Source organism: Phyllostomus discolor, chromosome 11 (assembly GCF_004126475.2).
Source record: "Phyllostomus discolor isolate MPI-MPIP mPhyDis1 chromosome 11, mPhyDis1.pri.v3, whole genome shotgun sequence".
Classification (NCBI taxonomy): domain Eukaryota; kingdom Metazoa; phylum Chordata; class Mammalia; order Chiroptera; family Phyllostomidae; genus Phyllostomus; species Phyllostomus discolor.
In genome coordinates, this window is record NC_040913.2 from 76,565,857 (window position 1) to 76,583,467 (window position 17,611).

The following is a 17,611-nucleotide window of genomic DNA, read 5'->3' on the forward strand; positions in this document are numbered from 1 at the left end:
GTTAAAGCACATTTGGTATCCCCAAGTCAGGCCGAATTTGCAGTAGAACTGCTCTGTCTTCAGCACAGGCACCACAGAAGAGAAGGAACTCCCGAGTGCCCTTGGCTGAAGGGAGGTGAAGGGCGCAGGGGCAACTTCTCCCGCTGTGTGCTGCTAATACTGCTAGCAGCGTCCCTGAAGCGGAGGCCCAGAAAAAGAGGGGCAAAGTTTGGTCATCCTATCCGTATTTCGCTTGGCTACCATGCATGTCACTGACTCTGTCATTGTAGAAAACAGACTTCAGAAGAAAAGAAGAAGGAACACTGGCAAAATGTAACATAGAGGACAGAGATCTGCTAGTTAAGAGGCTCCAGTGTCACCATATAAAGAACGTAGATGAGATTGGCGTTTGCTGCAGGGGAGTCTGGAGGAATGGAACTGGTCTTCCAATATATCAGAGCTGGACATATGAAACATTTAGTTACATGGTGAGGCAAAGGCAGGTTTACAGTTGTGAGTATGAAAAACACAGAGTTTATCTTGTATCATTATTTGTTAACTATTATATTATTTTCCATACAAACAACTGTAAGCCTACTTTTACCCCAACCTGTAGATGAGGGGGAGAAACTGAATTGAATTAATGGAGGCTACAGGAACACAAATATTCAGCTGAGTATGTGAACAAATTTGTACAGCTAAACAAGGATAAAATGGGCAAGCTTTGGGAGGTTGGGCATTTCCTTGTAACAAAAGAAAGCACAAACTAGTTTTTCTTTGGTGGGACTCATGGCAATGAGGGATAGGGTTAGGCCTGGCACCATTCCAGGATTTTCCAAATTTGAGGTTCTATGATGTTAACGAGAAAATTAAATAATTTATCAGCAATGCTGATGGTTTGGACTAAATGCAACAATTTTCATATTGAAGCAAGACCTGGCATGATTTTTACAGAGCACAAAAATGCTACATCTTCATCTTAATTTCAAGCACCTGATTCTAATTCGTCAATCTGTACCTGGTGCACATTGGGACAGAAAAAAGAGCAGCAGATCAAGAAGAGACACCTCTCAAAGTGGAAAAATACCCAATGCCTCTCACAAATTTTCTACTTCTGTAAGAGCCTAAAGCAAAAATTTTGCTCTTTTAGCAGTTTTTGTCAAATACAGTAGAAACCGGTTAAAATATGTGCTCACAAATCATATGCTGATTGCTATTCCTAAAAGCTCTAATTTATTAGATATTTTTAAAAATTTATTTTGGCTATGTAAAAATATTTTTGTGTTCAGAATTTTAAAATATACTTAACAATAGGAAGAAGCTAATATTTTCAATGGCTATAAGAAGCATAACCCATGATCACAAATCTGGATTGACAGGCATTAATTGCATCTCTGTCCCCACAGATTACTAATTTCATTGACGAGACTTCCTATAGCTTTTATTGGCCATCAGCAGATGAATGGGGGTGGAAGTGACTAAATGCATCAGGACCAATAAAACCTGCCTGGAAGTGATAAATATGAGCTTGTTTGTGCTATGACTTGAAAAACACTGTATTATAGTGATGTTTTCCCAACAGAAGTACTTACACATCTTCCATTAATTTCATGACAGTAGTAGCAAAATAAAGCATGAAATAATCAAATTTACCATACAGATAGGCAGGCAATATCTATGCATTTTTCTCAAATCACAAACTGGTTTGAGCCTTGGGAAATCAGATCTTGCCTTTTAATTTTTTGTTTGTTTTTCTTTTGCTGTTGTCACATCATAACATATATAATATATGTGTCTAACTTTGGGTGTCATGCAGATTAATCTTCCAGTCTATTATACAAAAGGTCTTTCATTGTGTCATAATGCAAAGCATCTTATACAATTTAGTAAATTTTAGATTTAAGCCTGACAGAATCACCTTTCCCCAAATGAAAACATCTAAATTACAAATAAACCCTTGAAAAAAGAAATGATTTTCAAGATTCAACTCTAAATTCATTTACTCTGGCTCAACAAATCACTGTTTAAAATTCACCAATTTGCCACACTTTTGGTTTAATATGTCCTCCTGCCCCCACTTTTACAGCCTCCCCAGACGATATTGGGAAGATGGAGAAGAGGGAATAAAATCATTAAAAAAAATTCTTTTTAGCACACCTCGCATATACCACTATTCTGCTTAGATGGCTGGTGGGCGACTGGCAATTTGTTAAATTAACCATTTCCTCTGTATCATTCCGTGTTATGGAAGGGCCACTGCTCTGTACCACACGGAGCCATTAGTTGTAAGTGCTTGCTCAGCACAGTCCATTTTTGCTGATGGTATCAAGGCACCATGTGCAAACGAGTCTGAGAGACACTGGAGTGAAGACCATCTGCATTTCCCTATAGAACATGTTGCTTTTTCAAAGGCTGCAGGTGTTGTAACACTGTCTCAATGAAAACAATAGGTATTTAGCCACTAACTGTTTGAAAAGCCCCCAAACTAAAAACTAGAGCATAACTAGAGCATATTTAACTTGTGTGAATATTTTTATTTCAAATACTTGACAAAATTTTCCTGCATTAATGACAAATTTTAAGAACAGCTCACTTTGCTGCTATTATTTTTTTAAAAGTATGTTGTTTATAAGTAAGAATATAATAGATTTTCATTTCTACATTTTCCTTCTCATGATTAAACTGACCAGAAGATAATATAGTTTCATTGCCCACAAATTTATCAAAAAAAGACAATTTTACACCCTGGCTGGCATAGCTCAGTGGATTGAGTGCGGGCTGCGAACCAGGCATCACAGGTTCGATTCCCATTCAGGGCACATGCCTAGGTTGCAGGCCATGACCCCCAGCAACCACACATTGATGTCTCTCTCTCTCTCCTTCCCTTCCCTCTCTAAAAAAAATAAATAAATAAAATCTTTTTTTAAAAAGACAATTTTACCAATGAATTTTACTTAAAAACGAATTAGAACTGCCTTTTAAACCAGCCCTTATCAGTCCCCCAAATTCCCAAAGAAACTATTTTAGCAGAAAATTTATATAAGTTAAAGAGAAAGTAATAAAACACAGTATTTCTATATAAGATTCATTTATATGTGCTTATGTGTTAGGAAAATTCTTTTTCTTCTTCCAAATAATACTGCTACTTCAAAGATATACAACTGACATGTGGCTGGCAAAAAGTTTATTTTTCTCCAGCCCCAGGCCTGCTCCCGTTTTGTTTTGTTTTGTTTTGAGCCTGGTTTCAGATGCGCGATGCAGAACACTAGACCAAGGAGTACGCTTTGCATGGACCTTTAGGAGCCGCACATTTTCATCACCTATTGTTATTGGGGTGGGGAGATTCATTGTGTTTGTTTTTATTATTTTTTTTTTTTACTTCCAAACTGGTGTCTTAGATCTCACTAGAAAAGTCTAGGAATTAGAATAATCTGAATTGCTTTGCACATAGGAAAGTTATAAATATGGCATTATGGCCTAAGTCAAATATTTGTGAAAAAATAATTATTTTAAAAATCATCAGCAGGACAGTTCTACAATATCATGAGACAAAAATCATCAAAGCATTTCTCATATCAATTGGGAAACTAGAGAGATAAAAGGATGTTTTAAAATGAATAGTATTTATGAGCTTATTCTCCCCACTACAGAACAACCGAGAAGAGAAAATCTGAAGACACTAAGGGGTCGGTGGAACATCCAACCCCTGCCGCCCCGCACCCACCCTGGGCAATGTTGTTTGTGTTCAGGTTCTAAGGGGCTCAACGTCCTGTAGGGTTTCAGGGCCAGACAGTAAGGACAGAGAGGTAGGGAGTGCCTCTGGTCTTCTCGTGTTTTCTCTGAGCCTCTCCCATCCATTAGCCAAGATAAACAGCATTACTTAGGAAATCCAAATATAAAAATATCTCTGTAAACAAATAAAAACTATAGTGAAATGCTACCCTGTAAAATTATTGATTCATTTGAGGTAAACACAAACAAATTTGCACTTTTAGATACATTTAGTACTTTTATGCTCGCTTGCATTTTTTGTTGAAAAATCCATCCATTTGAGAAAGGAAAGAATAAAAGACAAAAATAGGACTGTAAGATATTAAAATAGTCTAAGCAAATAATTCACCTCCATGCTTTGACGCCTCTCTTCTTCAAGTCCCAAGAGCTGGCTGATAATTTTGCAAGTAAAATTCACAATAATACTGAAAATATGACTAACATTCATAACATCCATGAATCCATTCTCCTTTGAAGATCCACAAACATGCCCCAAACCCAGGTTGCTGTGGGTTTCAGCAGGTTCACTGGATTTCATCTCTGACTATTAGGCACATTTGAACTTAGACCCATGTGCTTTTTAAAAGCACACATGTTTAGCCATGTGCTTTCTAGAAGTGACACAGTGGAGTCATTTTTTAGGTGTGGGTAGTGTCTCACCAATGCCTTAAAGACAGCAGTTGGGACATGTTTTCCTGAAATACCCTCTTCTTTTTCTTAGATTTTCCATTATTGATATTAGGTGTGCAAGCCAAGTCTCAATGATGAGAAGTTATTAGTTTTAGGAAAAAAGTTATCCTTAGAAGCATGCTTCATTTCTGGGAAAAGAGAAAAATCCAATTCCTAGCACTTAACTTACTTTATGATGAAATAAATCATAACTTTATGATGAAATCTCAAGGCTGTCTCATTTTTGTAATCTCATGATCTTGGAATCACATGGCAGTTTATGGATTTCAAATTCAGCTGGAAGAGTTTCTATTCAAGTGGTCCTTCCTCCATCAAACTGCAACATTCGTGTTTTCTTTTTGTTCAAGCAAATGTGTGCTGGACAGTTAGAATACCTTAAACCCTCCACAGAAGGAAGCAGGGTAAAAATAGATAACTAATTCAGAAAGTGACAGCTGATAAATAATCTATGATTTTTGTCAAGTTTTGCAAAGCAATCATCTTTTAGTTGAGCACACTGTCTTTAGTTGACAGTTTTGCCTATTTCAAAATAGGTTTTAGTACATTGACAAATCAGGGTTCTAATGAGATTTTTAAAATCAGAATTATTTCAATGAAAGAGCACAGCAATCAATATTTAAAAACCATTTTTGCACATGCTGACCCTTTGGTTGTTATGCCCCTCTATCACTGAATTGTCATTCTTTTGAGAGAAAGATGCTGGTTTATTTAACAGTGAAAACCAACCAATTCTGAGAAGTAACCATTTTTGGCATTTTTGCCTTTTGATTTAAACACAGAGAATAACTCTCACAGTACTAATCTGTAAAAAAAAATTCTGAGTTCTCAAAAGGAGGTGAGGTCTGATCTATTATAAAGTCTAAAACGTAGATTTTTTCAGAATGCTACTGGATCGTTAGCAAACGTACAGTGAGCACATGAGGGCAGGCGTGTGTCTCACAGCTAAGCCAGTGTTTCCTAAGGCTTGTTACATCTTGGAAAATAATGGGGCTTCATGTAGGGTCCTGAGCGTTACGGAAATCGTGGGGCTCTGAGAACACTGACAAGGACCTGGCTTCATCTGGAGGCTGCAAAGGCTTCCGGGGGTGAGGACTGCTGAGGTGAGAGTCAAAGGACGGGTTATCTACGTCAGCAAAGGGCAGGGTGGTGCAGGAGGTGGGTGGACGAGCTGTAGATATGCACTCAAGAGGACCTGTTTGAAGATCCCGGGGCAGGAAGGGACGTAGCCAGTTCCAGGGAGCGCAGGTCAGTGTGGGTTAGCGTCTGGAGGGCTGGCCTGCGCTTGAGAAGGAGGGAGGGCAAGAGCATACAGAATCCTGCAATAAATGGTGACTGTTACTTTAAGACCTGCTCAGTATATTTACTTACATAAATTGCCATGCTCCGTTTGTACCTCATCAAATAACTTATCGAGCCCTTTTGTCCACAGAGATAAACTTTAACTCAATTATTTTAGCTGACATGCAGGGTAAACCCAAGGCACCCATTAGCAGAGGTGAACAGAAGAATAAGGATTTACTGAGTTTGTGGTGAAAGAAAGTATTTTTTGAATAAATAAAAAGGGATGCAGATTTTTAAAAGGTAATTCTCATCCGAGGTCTATTTATATGGTTACACAATTTATATTTGTGCAGTAAAGAAAAGTAATGAATTTGCTTCTTTAAGAGAATTTATCTAATATACCTAATAATTCAATTTTCTGTTTATGTGAATTTTGAGTTAGAGAAAAGCATTCCTTTTAGCTCTCTCATTTCATTCACAATATTGTAAAAGTTATTTCATCACACATATTTAAATAGTCATTAAAATGGAACAAAAACATTCTAGGAATCACATATGATACTATATATGTGGAATTAATTGTTTTAAATAAATAAAAATTTTGCTAGCTATAAACACGGAACACAGATGTAGAGTTCTAATCAGAACCTTTTCTTCAGAAGTCACTGGAACGGGGGGAGAGAGAAGGAGGAAGTGGGCAGTGACATCTAATAGGAACAAGGTTTGTTTTGGGGACGATGAACATGTGCTGGGACTAAGCAGTGATGTGGGTTGCACGATTTTGGAAACACTAAAAGAATGAATTACACACTTTGAAAGGACGAATCTTATGGTATGTTACTTACATCACAGTCAAGTTGTCAGTAAAAAATTGTTTCTCAATACCTTGACCTATTAAATCCTCAGAAGAGGAGACACATGCATTGGAATATTTTCCTACATATTTCTTGGTCCTATCAATACCCAAACCCCTGTGTTACCAATTAAGAATATACTTATTGACATTAGAGCATTAGTAATATGAACACGTTTCCAGAGAAAAGACAGCAGAAGGCAAGAAATTCTAAAAGAATGATCTCAAAAGCTGTTACATGAATCATACTCATGCAATGGCATAACACAAAAAATAAAGACACCAGAAAATCTTGTTCTCTTACATTTGAAGTCATCTCTCCATTCTTTTTTTAAGTCCCAATATTGTTACATCTACACTTGACTACATTCGAAGATGGTTCACACAGTCGGACAACTGCCATGTAACTCTATTCTCTCCTGACTTCCGTAGGAAAGCAGATTTCATCCCCCACAATGGCACTCATCACTAACCCAGGCAAGCTGTTCAACCAATCAGAATCTGCATCTGACAACTGCTTTCATTTACTGACTCCGTTTCTGTGCCACCGTGGGCACGCCGAGGCCCTCAATCACTGTCAAGGGCGGAATGGGAGGAAACAGACAAGTTCCATTTGTAATAATTACTTAATTAAAGGCAGAGTTACTTACACTTGCACAGCAGTTTTATCCACACAAAATTACTCAATCACAGTTTCTCACTAACTATGAAGAGGGAACCCAAATACAAATTTGCAGAGATGACAGTGAGAAAAGAGGTGTCATTAGTTTATAATAACACATTTAAATATCATTGGGAAAATAACTGTGGGTTAGCTTTAGGGTCTTCATCACTGGAAGCATTTATAAAGGTAATTGAGGACTTTCGTCCAGGAAGCATTATGGCCTCTCTGTGAATGGATCGGGCAGGTATTATATTTCCTTGGTCTAGCAAGGTGAGTGGTTAGATGCAACACCTTCAGCACATCCCTCCCAGCCCTAAGGTTTCAATATTATATTGAAAGTCACACCTGAGGAACAGCTGTATGCAGAGCAGTTTTACCATCTCACCTCCTTGGTAAATTTGGTCCGAAAAAGACAGGCTAGAGATTCTCTGTACAGAGCCTTAGTCAAGTAGAGAGAGCCATAGAGGATGCGAGCCATTGCCCTTACAAAAGCCATCCTGAGTTAAACCGAAGTAGGGCCCTTTCCTTCTTTACCCAGGTCGCTAGCTGACCCCTTCATAGGCCTTTATTTTATCATTATCCTCAGTTACAGATACTCAGGTTATTTTATAAGCCCCTTACTTCTTAAGACCTTCTACCCTCTGGGTTTTCTCTCCAGAGCAATCAGAGGCAGGTATGGCTGCTACTGTAATACCTTAACACTGTGCTGTTTTATAAGCTGGACTAGGGGCACATTACCATATAGCTACTTGAGAGCTAAAAGATCCTATGTGCCCTAGTAACTCTCCTGTAATGAACTTTGCCTATAGTTGAGTCACTGATGTGTATTTCTTGATGTTTCACTCCGTTATGCTTCCTCCCTTTTCCAGCTGTTCCTTGAATGCTATATAAAAAAGCAATTGTATTCTATGTGCCTCACCTATGTGTTTACTTGTTGAAAATTCCTGTTATCTTTTCAGCACATTAATGTCTAACAGATTGTTCCATATTGTACGGGGGTATCATCAACAGCGCTGAAATTTGTTTTTCTAATTCTTAATAAGCCTAAGCCATAATTCAGATGCTATAAAAAGTAACAGAGCCATACTTCCCTGATTTATGAAAATGATATCTGCATTTGCAATTTATTTTTGTAATACAGTTTTATTCTAACTGATTGCCATGTTTTTTTGATTGGTCTTCTATGCTCTGTATTAACCAGTTCCAGCTCACGTATATATAGGTTGGAGGTAGGTCTAGTTTCAGCTCTAAATGTAATCAGCTCTCTTTCTTAGAAAGACATGACGTGAAAGTTGACTGCAGTGTGCATCTGTTCTGGAGGACCACATCAGCTCCAAGAAGGTGTGTCGACATGTGGGGGTAGTTCAACATCATCACATTAATTAGTTAGAAAGTTTTTAAAAATTCTTACCTACAGAACAGAGAGAGAAGAATTTGGCACAAAGCCATCCCCTGAGTTACTCAAGCCAAACATGAATGGTTTACTTCGGACATAAAGGAAACATTTAATAATTAAATTTAGAATGTCTTTGTATTATCCATGATAAAAGAGAGAGAGAGAGTCCTCTCAGAGAGATGACTAGCCCAGGCTCTCTCTCCGGGTGCGCCACACTAATTCTTCAGCAGAAGAGGCCGACTCAGGCTCGGCCCACATGACTCTGCTGTAAGTTTTCTCATTCCGCTTCAATGTAGAACTTGAGCTCTCACGTTTAATGTGACGAGAAAGTCGGGACCAAGAATGGAATCGCAGGCAACATCCATCGAATCCTACAGTTTACAGAACTTTGATTCTATTTACCCACATCAAATGCACAAATCAGACATCTGAAACATTCTTTAAAGATTGATTACCTTGCATTTTAAGGTTCTTGGAAAAGAATCATGAGCCTTTACTACCTCTCACCCTCAATGAACTTGTGGAAAAAAACCCTAAAGACAGCTATGGATAAAAGCAGGAGAAGTTCCGCGGCTGCTTGATAGAATCAAAATTTCTGAAACAGTGCTAATTGTCAAGGCTCTTGTGTTCTTCAACATGTGGAACAGCAGGGGCTTTCTGCTGACGGAGGAGTTAAATGTCAAGGAAAAGAGGCTTGAGAAATTCAAGAGGGTTTTCCACTGACAAGTGCTATGCTCTTTTTTACGAGAAGAAAAAAAGAAACGCAGATTTCCACCACTTGTATCTTTTTCCCCTCTCTAAGGTAATTAAGGAACTTTGAAAGTGAAGAGGATCGTGACATTAGCCAACATGATCCAACTCTTGGGAAAGCTTTTCTAAGACATGACTCGTTTTTTTCATGTTCCCTGTCTTCCTGAGAGTCTCGGTTCTGATGGGAACAGCCTCCTTCGCATTATAGTTCAGTGACATAAAGCTCTCTCTTCAAAACTAAACAAATGGAAAACCGTCCTAATTTCCACCTGGGACTGGGGGTGCAGAGGAGAAACACAGAAATGGAAACCTGGCAAACACTGTTGGAAAGGAAGCTAGTGCATTCTTTTGGGTCAAAATCATCTAATTTTGTGGTCACTTTCATTGACTAGTCAGTCTGATTTTTAGCGTCCAGACACTGGCTTAAAATACTGTGGACATTCCTTTGCTTCACTCCTGGACTGTCTGCCTTGTTCGATCATATCCTCATCTGGACATTGCTTCCTCCCATATTTAAAGAGTCTCGTTTCTAAGCATCTGAGTTTTAGTAGATGGTACTTAATAATATGATCAGGAAACAAGTGGTACTTCTCCTGATCATGTGGCATTCTATGAATCTGGAGACCCACGTACACCCCACAGAGGGCCACCTCCCAAGACCACAGTGAATGCCCAGTCACCCAACTTTAAACTGGGTCTTAAACAGTGTGTGACTTTCATGATTCTGTCTTTGAATCCCAGGGGGAACATTCTGCCTGTAACTAATTCTTCCCCAACTAGTCTGCAGTGCTCCATTCGCTAGGTATAGAAGGTGTTATTATTTGCTTTTTACAAATTTCTGCACTTCCCATAAAACTGTGATCATGTTACACAGACATTTTTCAGTTTTGTTTAGCAACTCTTTTTTTAAACTCCTAACAGATATCAAAGTGCTTTTCTCTCATTTTAGTTACTTTATTTTTACAAAATTTTATTGTATTTTTTCCATTACCATTTAACCCCCTTGTACTCTCCTCCCCCAGTAATCTCCACGCTGTTGTCCATGCCCATGAGTCCTCTCTCCTTTTTGTTCCATCCCTCCACCGCCTAACCTTAGCGACCCCTGAATTCACAATCTTGCTGGCAACTTTAGAATCTCAAGGCTGATTGGTAGACTCAGATTTCCCCTGCCCTCTCCTTTGGTATCCTCAGCACTTGACTGCCAGGTGGAGTTGCAGGTCCCGCTCAGAGCTGGCTTAGAGTACAGAGGGCTGGGCTGGGAGCACAGTGGGAGACCTGGGTCCTAGTCCAGTTAGGCTGAGCTCTGCAGGATTTTAGGCAAATCACATGTGCTTTCTAGGCTGTCTGGTCCTAATCTGTTACATGAATACTAGATACACGCCAAAGCTCCTTTCATTTTGCTACAAGGACACTGTGTGGGAGCTGCCGGAGGAAATGCAGTCTCTCTGTTTTGCATGTGCACACACCCACGCATTTAGCCTGATTCACAAATGATTTGAGACATGACCTAATTTCATTTAGGCTCAGGATCTTGTCAGTGTGGGTCTTCGTAGTTGCTTTATACAATTAAAATATGGAATATGAGGCCGGAACTCTGACTTTATTATTATTAGTCGTGCTCAAAGGAAAAATAAGAAACTGATCTAGTGGGATGATGGATCAGCAAGGAAAAAACACAATGAAAAGAGCACGTTAAAAAGTGCAGCACCTCATGAGACTAAAATGATAGGAATACTACAACTCCTGAAATGTCAGGACAGTTATATATTGAAAACTCTTGAAAAGAAAATACTTAAATTGGAACACTCATCTGTGGGAAAAAAAGATACGAGAATATTGGCAAAGTCTAAGGATGAACATCTGCAATCTAGGATTTGAAATTATGATCATAATTGATACTAGCAAGTGTTAGGTATAATTTAGGACATACATATTTAAAATGTGCGTTTTAAGCAGACAGATTCTAGGGGTAAAAGGCAGAACAGCAGATTAAATTACCACTCTGTGGCCTCAGTGAAAAGAACATACTAGCCTCTGCCTGGTAGAAAGTGCTGGACGCACAGCAGTTAAGAAATCACTGCTGAACTCATGCCAAAAACCCGCTCCTGAGGCTAGACAGGAAGAAACAAAAGGTGAATGGGAAAGCGACAAGCAGGAGGTATGTACACATCATTATGCACAGTCTTTCAAAAATGGGTCCAAGGAGAAAGCAGAGCGTCCGTGCCGCTAAGGTTTCTTGTGCTTACTTTTAGCAAATATAATGTATGAATAATGAAACAAACATTTTTCTTATCCATGGGAGCATCTCCCCCTAGCCCACCATGGTTCACGAGATTTTGATTTTACTGCATCAAACAGAAGAAAAGGAACAAAAGTGATATATATGTTAACCCTCAGTTTCTCCAAGGGAAATCAGAATGCTGCAGTTTTTGTAGACTGGGCACCTTGCATTTAATGATTTCTAAAGCAGAGACTGCTGGCTAGAAAGGAAGCACGCTGCCCCTGCCTTCTATTTCCAATTCCAAGGCCTTCGAGAATGTGACTTCTTTGAAAACTAAGGAATTCACTTAAAAATGAGTGACCTATAGAGAAAAAAAATGAGGTTGTCCAGAAGCCTTTGGCTAAAACAATAATCTTTCTGCATAATGTATCTTTCTTGCATAATGTGATCTCTTTCAAGATTATGTGTATGTACAAACAGCAGCCCTTACTTCATCTTCTTTCAGAATAAAAATGGCTTCCTAGTTGTTCACAACCAATCAAAACAGCTACTAGCAAAAACCATGTGGGGACAGGGCTCTCCTCCACAAGGACCATGATAATTTGCTCTGACATGTATGATGCCTCACTTCCAAGTACCTACCTGGACTTGGACATGTTGATCCAGTGACCCCGACAGACAAATCACATGCATGGCAATCTTGGAGGGGGAGGGTGTATAGGAGTGTTCACCTCCCCTCCTGCCAAGACTTGGTCCCCTGTCCCCATCTACACTGGGCAGACTTCCTTAAAAGGAGCTGCACTGGCTTTCAACACTGGGGTAGGACTCAGGTTTATTACCAGATGCTATTCAGTCCCTTCTAGGTGTACCCGCTTTCACTATGTTTCTGCAACCTAAAATAGAAGGGGCAATTGGGCCTGGAGTAATCAAAACACAGATGCTGTTCTTTACTGCACACAGAAATACGATGCCAACTTAATACATGGTTATGTTTGTGGCCCACTTTTAACAGAGGGGGAGGGTGGAGTCCAACTCATTTTTCTAGGGAATCTTTCATTTCACCATTTCTCCTCTTAAGAGGGGACTTTGATTCCCTCTAGACCAGCCGTATGGGGCCAAAGCCCAGCTGGAGTCTAGAGATGCAGAAACAGGCCTAGCCTGTCGCAGCAGTGCCAGGCAAAGACCCTGCGTGACAGAAAATCGTGTGCTGCTGGACAAATTGACTTTGCTCAGGGTCTGAATGAAACTGACTCACTCATGATCCATTAGGCAACTGGCTGGCGTCCAACAGGCCAGAAAATAACTACGCAGAAGAAATCTCTGGGTCTGTTGCCAGCAGCCAACTGTGCTAAATTCTCATAGTGTATGTAGGTGATAGGTAGTGTTACCCTGCCCTGAGAACACTTAAAAAAATTCCTGATTGAATTTGGAATATACTTAGTCATTATGCATATTAGAATTGGGTTGGGGAGGCTAATTAAGTTATGGAAATACAGGAGGAAGAATAGGAAATAGATCTCAAAAGTTTATTTATCTGCTTGTCTGAGATTAGCACAGTGCTATGCCTACAGTGATTCTCAATAAAGGTATTTTGCTGCTAGCTGTGAAGAAGATGATGAGGTGATAAAATCAGTATCACTTTTTTCTTCATGGAAAACTGGATACATATAAACTGCTTTTGATTTTCAAGACAGAAAGCAGCCCAACCATTTACACAAAAAGCTAAAAGAAGGATGTCACTCAAGTGTCTCCTTAACACAATGCAACTAACTCCCCAATTAGTAGGGGAAAAATAGCAATTTGCAAATAAGTCACACTAACAATTCCCACAACTTTTTTGCTATTATTACTGTACTTAACTTATGCATAATCTTCCTACTTACAAAGCCTCCTTTTTCCAAAGTTTTAATCAAAGAAGAGTACATAAACACTTTTTAAGAACTGTGCAAAGCACCATGTCACAAAAATGATCTCTATCAATTTACTGGTATATTTAAAAAAATTGGCGATGGCAATTGAAATTCCCTTTTCAGAGAGGCTATTTTCAGGGTCTGTGTTTCTTACCAGCCTGTCTAGTGCAACCTGGGGAAATGAAGCCCTAGGCAAGACAGGGGGCAGTGACACGGAGCATGAGGCTCAGTGGAATCACGCGGAGAACCTGCATTTCCCCTTCTTCTAACCTGCGAGACAAAGTTTATAGATTGCCTTTTCTGCAGGCACACAGGAATTTATGATCAATAAAGGGCTAGCACACACACACACACAGAGATAGAGACAGCAAACAAGAAATTCACTAGCTTACCCTGTAACTTTCAGAAGGATGGATCGGAATTATGTGATGGATCATATAATAAATTGTGAGACAGTCCTACTGGGAATGAGATAAAGTAAAAGTCACCTTAAATTCCTAACTCTTTTGTGACGGCTACCCACCCAGCTAAGTATTCAGAGCTCGGATGGAGAGTCATTCTGCTCAAGGCCATTACTGATATTCAAAAGATAAAAAAAGAAAGGTCATTGTGTGTATCTTCCTTGCTTTCTTTACACGCCCACAGAGTTTATCTTCAGCAGTAGGTCTACATCGGTGATTTTAATCCTTTGGAACCCTGGGTCTTTACAGGCTATTACTGTCTAGGAGCTTTAGAGTCTAAAGAAAATCAATCAGGGCTGAAAAGACTGGGGTAAGTGCCCTGCCGTAATACAGCAAACCCTCTTGGTAATGCAGTAGGAGGCACTTGGCAAACAGTGATCTGATCCCTGCTGTCCCCACTGCACACACGGCCAGCATGGTTCAGCCCTGTTGAACAACCGGTCCCCGCAGTGGGTCCCGTCTGGCTGGAGGGGAGCAGAGGTTTTCACTTGGTGCTGCAGAAGGGAGTTGTCCTCAACTCAGCAAGTCGGTATAGCTGCCTCAGGGCGTGCTGCAGGGCATTAAGTAGAACCTGGGGCCAATGGAATTATGGGTTCCTGGGCTCCCGTAATCACTGCAATAGAGGACATCTATTTTATTGTTTTAAAACAAAAGAACAGAATTTAATTTGAGAAAACAAAATTTCCAATGTTTTTAAAAAATTGAAGAGAGCCGGCATGTAAACCAGCACTGATAGCTGGCGGTCGGAGCCTGACTCATGCAAGGTGATGCTATGTCCAGGGTCTTGAGGTTGAGGGTGTATGAAAGCTTGGCTCAGGAAGGTCATGGACATCTCTGACCGCCTGACCTAAGACAGACCTAACATCTCAGATAGAAGCCAGAACAAAATCAGCTTCCTATTGGTTTCCCCTATTCTAGACCAGGCCAAACAATATTATAATTCAAACTACTAAGATTAGAACAGAAGCTAAAACATTTCCAGGGGCAAGTGGTAGGAAAAACTTGAATGAACTTCTACAGTTCTTTAGGGTTTGACACACATGGCCATGAGCTATGTTACTAGTTATAAAAAAAGATGCGGAGCAGTTAATAAGCCAATGAAATGAAAATATAAATGTAATGTTGCCACAGTGTTTCTTTGTTAATTGGAATGTAAGCCAAAAAGAGCTCTCACTGCAAAAAATATATATAATTTAGCTACTTTGGGGAATAAAAAAAAACAATTTCAGGTGCTTTTGTGTTTTTGCTCACTGCAAAAATACAAAAGGCAAAAATAGAGACCGCCAGAGCAGTTTTTTCATAGTTACTGCAGTCTAAGTATAGTTCTAGAAGCAATTTTTGCTCATTCTTTTTGTTACTTGCAAATATGGGGAAAGAAAGGTAATTTTTTATCATATCACATTTACGGAGAAACAATACCCAGTCCGTGAACTCTCTCTCCTTCTTCCGTGCTGCTGCTATAATCCTAGTTTATCTACAAACTGCCAAACGCCCAAGTCTGCACTAGAAAAGCAGATATTATGAGACTCTGTGAGGCGAAAGGTCTTATCATAAAAATTTTTTCGAATTCTACTATTTGATCACAAAAACTCCAACTATACAAATAATAGGCTCGCTTTTTCTTGGACAGCTATTCAGTTGGCTATATGGCTGCTTTTTTAGTCCTATCGGTCCCTGCGGGTATTCAAGATACTATCTTGCTTTTCTTGGCTGCGGTTCTCCCTCTTGGAAAACATCTGGGCCACAAGCACATGTTGTGTTTAAGATTACGGTGTGACGACCCTAAGAGGCTGACTAGAGCCCAGACAATACAAGACCAAATACGATGCAGAGTAATGCAACATTTCAAATGCCTAATAGATGAACGCGCAACAAGGTGTGGCTTCAGGAGTACAATAAAAACAGAGACAGAATTCACTGATAACTGAACTGAGCCAACAGAGAAGAGTCTGTTTACTTATTTTTATTAACCACCTAAAGTGGCAATTATTTTAATAACCTCATTGAGTATTTAAGCAATTGTTGAAAAGCTGTCACTATTATTGCACTGGGTCTGTGGGGCCTGGAAAAAGATTTTCTAAGGGTTTTCCCAGGGAGTGAAACCTCTTGCTTATACAGAGTTGGGATTCATAACTCAGTGAGTATGTTTTGGGCACATAATAAAACAAGGGATCGGGATTGGGTATGAGGGAGGGACAGACAAGTGAAGAGTAAAAACAGTAAGTACTAATAATAACAGGATTTTTGTCTTACAAGAGTTTACAATATAACAAGAAAAGTAAGGCATGTTCAGAAGTCATCTTTATGGAAAGCGGCTTTCAGCAAATCCTTGTGGCCAGGAATAAAGGCAGGGCTGTGCTCCATGCCTTGAAAGATGGGACACTGTTGATCAATGATAACCGGTGATGGGGCGAAAAGCATTCCAGGTGGGGTGAGTGGAAGAGGTGGGAAAGACAATCACCACGAGCACTGAAGAACCAGGTATCTTAGCTCTTATTGGCTGTACATTTTCTAAGTATTACAGACACAATTCTTTGTTTCTTTCATTAAAAATATCTGTAGCCTGCCCCTGGCTGGTGTAGGTCAGCGGATTGAGCTCGGGCTGGGAACCAAAATGTCCCAGGTTCGATTCCCAGCCAGGGTACATTCCTGGGTTGCAGGCCATAACCCCCAGCAACCGCACATTGATGTTTCTCTCTCTCTCTATCTCCCTCCCTTCCCTCCCTAAAAAAATAAATAAATAAAAATCTTAAAAAATATATCTGTAGCCTTATGCCTTGCCCTGGCTTCTCATGGTTTTTCTTGCTTTATACCATCAAGCTAATTCCTATTTTTTTTTTAAAGAACTAGCCAGGATATTAGAGAAGCCCATTTCTCTTCTTCTGTGCCAGCTATGTGCCCACCCAACATTGCTCTTTGCCCACGGGCCCTGTGGATAGGCTCCTGCACGTGCACACCCACATGTAGCTCCGGGGATCATAGAAGGAAGTGATGGAGAGAGCAAAACAATGTGTTGGGTGGTGATGTTCACTATGTGCCAGGCCCTGTCAAAGCACCTTACATATAATATCACATCTAAACGTCCTGACTCTGATTTAAGTGCTATTTTTAATCCCCATTTTATGGATGGGCACACTGAGGCTTCACACCCTTAGTAAATTGTCTAGGGCTGCTTAGCTCATGAGGAAGTGGAGGCAAGAATAAACGGAGGCAGTTGTGTTCCATCTGTGCTCTTCAACACTTCATGACACTGTCTCTGACAGGTGGACAGTCGGGGATGGTGATGACCTAAAGCATGCAAAAGTAACATTTCTAAAAGCAATGATTACCAGCCTTTTTCCTCCTCCAAACACACATAATGCATTCTTTTAAAAATAAAGTCTTTCCTTGACACATTTTGAAAATAAAAGTCCAGCACCATTAGCACTGTTGTAGGAAGGATTTATGTGCATGCTAAATGGGTATGTCCTGGTAAGTACCCCCGAGCTGCAGGCTGGCCATGGGTAGGAGCATCTTAAATTTAACAATTTGTTCCATCTTTCACACCCTAGTGTGTGGTTTGGTCCTAGTGACGTTCTCAGGATGGTCATGTAAGAAGCAGTACCATTCCTGGACGGATTCTGATGGGCTCTCCC

The 17,611-nt window shown here is 39.9% G+C and overlaps 1 protein-coding gene across 10 annotated transcripts in view; it reads right to left on the bottom strand.

Annotated features, from left to right (window-relative positions):
* The window catches only part of NRG1 (neuregulin 1), a 199,975-nt gene that overhangs the window by 54,698 nt on the left and 127,666 nt on the right, over positions 1-17,611 (bottom strand). The gene's annotated exons all lie outside the window — the stretch shown is intronic.